This window comes from Salvelinus sp. IW2-2015, linkage group LG14 (genome assembly GCF_002910315.2).
Source record: "Salvelinus sp. IW2-2015 linkage group LG14, ASM291031v2, whole genome shotgun sequence".
NCBI lineage: Eukaryota > Metazoa > Chordata > Actinopteri > Salmoniformes > Salmonidae > Salvelinus > Salvelinus sp. IW2-2015.
In genome coordinates, this window is record NC_036854.1 from 44390074 (window position 1) to 44395155 (window position 5082).

The 5082-nt window shown below is 42.4% G+C and overlaps 1 long non-coding RNA gene across 1 annotated transcript; it reads right to left on the minus strand.

Moving 5' to 3' along the window:
• Nucleotides 1–1997: 1997 nt before the first annotated feature.
• Nucleotides 1998–2435, minus strand: LOC139028626 (uncharacterized). The gene is made up of 2 exons (XR_011480823.1): nucleotides 2269–2435; nucleotides 1998–2166 (listed from the first exon to the last, which is right to left on the minus strand). It is a non-coding gene; the product is annotated as an uncharacterized lncRNA (long non-coding RNA).
• Between the last annotated feature and the right edge of the window lie 2647 nt (nucleotides 2436–5082).

The window sequence follows — 5082 nt, forward strand, 5'->3', positions numbered from 1 at the left end:
TTTAAAAATCTAAATAAAGCAACAGCTCACTGCACAACACCTCTCCCCCATGTGACATAAGGTGTCACGCCCTGGCCTTAGTTATCTTTGTTTTCTTTATTATTTTAGTTAGGTCAGGGTGTGACATGGGGAATGTATYTGTTTTTGTAGTGTCTAGGGGTGTTGTATGTGTATGGGGCAGTGTCTAGTGTAGTTGTCTAGGTAAGTCTATGGTTGCCTGAAGGGTTCTCAATCAGAGACAGCTGTCATTCATTGTCTCTGATTGGGAGCCATATTTAAGGCAGCCATAGGCATTAGGTTAATGTGGGTAATTGTCTATGTTGTACGTTTGATACTTGTGTATGCACTRACGTTGTTAGCMTCACGGTTGTTTGTTGTTTTGTTTAGTTTGTAAGTGTTTAGTTCGTGTTTCATCTTCGTCTAATAAAAGAAGATGTATTTTTCTCACGCTGCGCCTTGGTCCACTCTTTCACCCATAGACGACCGTGACATAAGGTTTGTGTGTATGTACTGACATGTATGTGTAAGTAATAGATGCACACACACATACACTTGTTTTTCTATCCTCGTGGGGACCTAAAATTGAATTCCATTCAAAATCCTGTTTTCTCTTACCTCTAACCCTTACCCTAACCAAAACCCTAAAACTAACTCCTAACCCTAAAGCTAACCCTTAAATCTAACCCTAATTCTAACCATAAACCGAACCCCTAAGCTTAATAAAATAGTCTTTGTGGTAGAATTGTTCTTGTTTTACTATACTTGTGGGGACCTTTGGGGATTTCAGGTCCCCACGAGGATAGAATAACCACACATACAGTCGTGGCCAAAAGTTTTGAGAATGACACAAAAATTAATTTTCACCAAATCTGCTGCCTCAGTTTGTACGATGGCAATTTGCATTTARTCCAGAATGTTATGAAGAGTGATCAGATGAATTGCAATTAATTGCAAAGTCCCTCTTTGCCATGCAAATGAACCGAATCCCCCAAAAACATTTCCCCTGCATTTCAGCCCTGCAACAAAAGGACCAGCTGACATCATGTCAGTGATTCTCTCGTTAACACAGTTGTAAGTGTTGACAAGGAAAAGGCTGGAGATCACTCTGTCATGCTGATTGAGTTCAAATAACAGACTGGAAGCTTCAAAAGGAGGGTGGTGCTTGGTATCATTGTTCTTCCTCTGTCAATCATGGTTACCTGCAAGGAGACACGTGCCGTCATCATTGCTTTGCACAAAAAGGGCTTCACAGGCAAGGATATTGCTGCCAGTAAGATTGCACCTAAATCAACCATTTATCGGATCATCAAGAACTTCAAGGAGAGCAGTTCAATTGTTGTGAAGAAGGCTTCAGGGCGCCCAAGAAAGTCCAGCAAGCGCCAGGACCGTCTCCTAAAGTTGATTCAGCTGCGGGATCGGGGCACCACCAGTACAGAGCTTGCTCAGGAATGGCAGCAGGCAGGTGTGAGTGCATCTGCACGCACAGTGAGGCAAAGACTTTTGGAGGATGGCCTGGTGTCAAGAAGGGCAGCAAAGAAGCCACTTCTCTCCAGGAAAAACATCAGGGACAGACTGATATTCTGTAAAAGGTACAGGGATTGGACTGCTGAGGACTGGGGTAAAGTATTTTTCTCTGATGAATCCCCTTTCCGATTGTTTGGGGCATCCGGAAAAAAGCTTGTCCGGAGAAGACAAGGTGAGCGCTACCATCAGTCCTGTGTCATGCCAACAGTAAAGCATCCTGAGATCATTCATGTGTGGGGTTGCTTCGCAGCCAAAATAGTGGGCTCACTCACAATTTTGCCTAAGCACACAGCCATGAATAAAGAATGATACCAACACATCCTCTGAGAGCAACTTCTCCCAACCATCCAGGAACAGTTTGGTGATGAACAATGCCTTTTCCAGCATGATGGAGCACCTTGCCATAAGGCAAAAGTGATAACTTGTCACGATTCTCTAAAGTAGAACCCAGAAGCAGACCAGGACAAGGAGAGTAAGACGAAGGTGAGTATTTATTTACAAGTGTAAATGTAGTGATAGAAAAATCCAAGTAGCGGAGCGGGCAGCGGAGGTGAGTTGATGGAATTGAGTAAGCAGATCCAAGGAAGTAACTGAAGTCACCGACGACCAGGTAGGGATGGGATGAGTGTTCCGGGTGAATGACTGTAGACAGAAAAAACGGAGGTAAGTTCAAGGCAAGCAAGACGTACAAAACAACAAAACAAACTCTATCAAACTGGAGGCTGATACGCTGGCACAACATACTGTTCATGGCTAACGATCCGGCAGGGAATGGATGTCAGGTCAGAGCTTATGAAGTGGAGGGGTGATGATCAGGACCAGGTGTGCAGATAGCTGATGGGATACAGGTGCGGGTAATCAGATCTCCCAACTAGCTACGTCGCCCGGCAACCAGACAGGGTGCGTTCCAGGACACCGGAAAAACACTCCAGGACAGAACACATGCAAAAACAGACTCAGGAAGCGGGATTCGTGACATAACTAAGTGGCTCGGGGAACAAAACATTGATATTTTTGGTCCATGGCCAGGAAACTCCCCAGACCTTAATCCCATTGAGAACTTGTGGTCAATCCTCAAGAGGCAGGTGGACAAACAAAACCCCACAAATTCTGGCAAACTCCAAGCATTGATTATGCAAGAGTGGGCTTCTATCAMTCAGGATGTGGCCCAGAAGTTAATTGACAGCCTGCCAGGGCGGATTGCAGAAGTCTTGAAAAAGAAGGGTCAACACTAGGGTCCTTTTTTCTAAATTTCCGTCTGACTGACGTGTCCAAAGTAAACTGCCTGTTACTCAGGCCCAGAAGCCAGGATAGGCATATAATTGGTACCATTGGATAGAAAATACTTTGAAGTTTTTAGAAATTCTAAAATAATGTATGAGACTGTAATACAATAGATCTGTTAGGAGTAAATTCCAAAGACAAACCAACCAGATTTCTTTTTTTTTTTAGAGCCAATGCTCTCACAATGGAAAGTATAGGGGCATATCCAAATCCAGCTCCCAGATTGCAATTCCTATGGCTTCCACTAGATGTCAACAGTCTTTGTTCAAGATTTCAGGCTTTTTTCTTCCAAAACGAGAAAGAATTTTGAGTTTTAGTACTGGGACTCAGAGTTCAGTCTGTGCGCAGGCGATGAAGAGGACGCTCACCTGCTAATATCGTTTTCCTATTGAACATACACATTTCAGTGTAAAATATTATAATTTAATTACATTTTAGGGTACATGAAGATGAAATAGAAATGTTTTTTGACTTGTTTTAACAAAGTTTAGCGGTAGCTTTTTGGATTCCTTTCTCTGCATCTTGAACGAGTAGATTACTCAAATCGATGGCGCCAACTAAACTGACTTTTTGGGATATAAAGAAGGATTTTATCTAACAAAACGACACTKCATGTTGTAGCTGGGACCCTTTGGATTGCAAATCAGAGGAAGATTTTCAAAAGTTAAGTGAATATTAAATCGCTATTTGTGATTTTATGAAGCCTGTGCCGGTGGAAAAATATGTTGATGTGGGGCGGCGTCCACAAACAATCGCATGGCATGCTTTCACTGTAAAGCCTATTGTAAATCGGATAATGCAGTTAGATGAACAATAATTTAAGCTTTTAACCGATTATAGACATTTGTATGTACCTAAATGATTAATATCCATAATTGTTATGATTATTTATTTGAATTGCGCGCCCTCCAATTTCACCAGAAGTTGTCGACAGGTGTCCTGCTGGCGGGATGCTTAGCCCTAATTAAGATTGACTTCGAGTGTCCCTAAATAAGAATTTTCATGACACTACATTGTAGAATAATAGTGAAGACATCAAAACAATGAAATAACACATATGGAATCATGTTGTAACCAAAAAAGTGTTTAACAAATCAAAATATATTTTAGAGTTTATATTCTTCAAAGTAGACACCCTTTGCCTTGATGACAGGTTTGCACACTCTTGGCATTCTCTCAACCAGCTTCACCTGAAATGCTTTTCAAACAGTCTTGAAGGAGTTCCCACATATGCTGAGCATTTGTTGGCTGCTTTTCCTTCACTCTGTGGTCCAACTCATCCCAAACCATCTCAATTGGGTTTAGCACGGGTGATGCAGCACTCCATCACTCTCCTTGGTCAAATAGCCCTTACACGGCCTGGAGGTGTGTTGGGTCATTGTCATGTTGAAAAACAAATGATAGTCCCACTAAGTGCAAACCAGATGGGATGCCGTATCGCTGCAGAATGATGTGGTAGCCATGCTGGTTAAGTGTACCTTGAATTCTAAATAAATCACTGACAGTGTCACCAGCAACCCCCCACACCATCACACCTCCTCCTCCATGCTTCACGGTGGAACTACACATTCCGAGATAGTCCGTTCACCTACTCAGCGTCTCAAAAAGACACAGCGGTTGGACACAAAAATCTAAAATTTGGACAGACAAAAGGACAGATTTCCAACGGTCTAATGTCCATTGCTCGTGTTTCTTGGCCCAAGCAAGTCTCTTCTTCTTATTGGTGTCGTTTAGTAGTGGTTTCTTTGCTGCAATTCACCCATGAAGGCCTGAATGCCAATTGTAGGTGATTAACAATTCCACTTGTTGGATATCCTAACTCTGGCTGGATTCCAATAGGAATTACACATCACTTTGCATGCTAGCATAATGTGACTTGCAGGCTTGATGTGGCCTGTTAACCAGGAGATTCCTAACACCCATGTTTTAGAGTATAACTAGGCCTTCAAAGAAACTCTTATATATGTAATGTATGAACTGTTCATAGAGGGTCCGAGGAAGAATCCTCCAAAAATAAAAGGGCTCTCGGTAGAACCCATCATGAACAGTTCTAGGAAGAACCTTTAGCTGATGAGAGGAAATGGTTCTTGGTAGAACCCTTCATAGAGGGTTCTAGGTAGAACCATATACAGGGTGTTCTAGATAGAACCCTACGTAAAGGGTTCTAGATAGAACCCTCTACAAAGTGTTCTCCCCAGCACCAAAATGGGTTCCCCTATGGGGACAAACCTCTCTCTCGCTTTCTCAAATTAAATGGTTTTAGGAATAACTGGT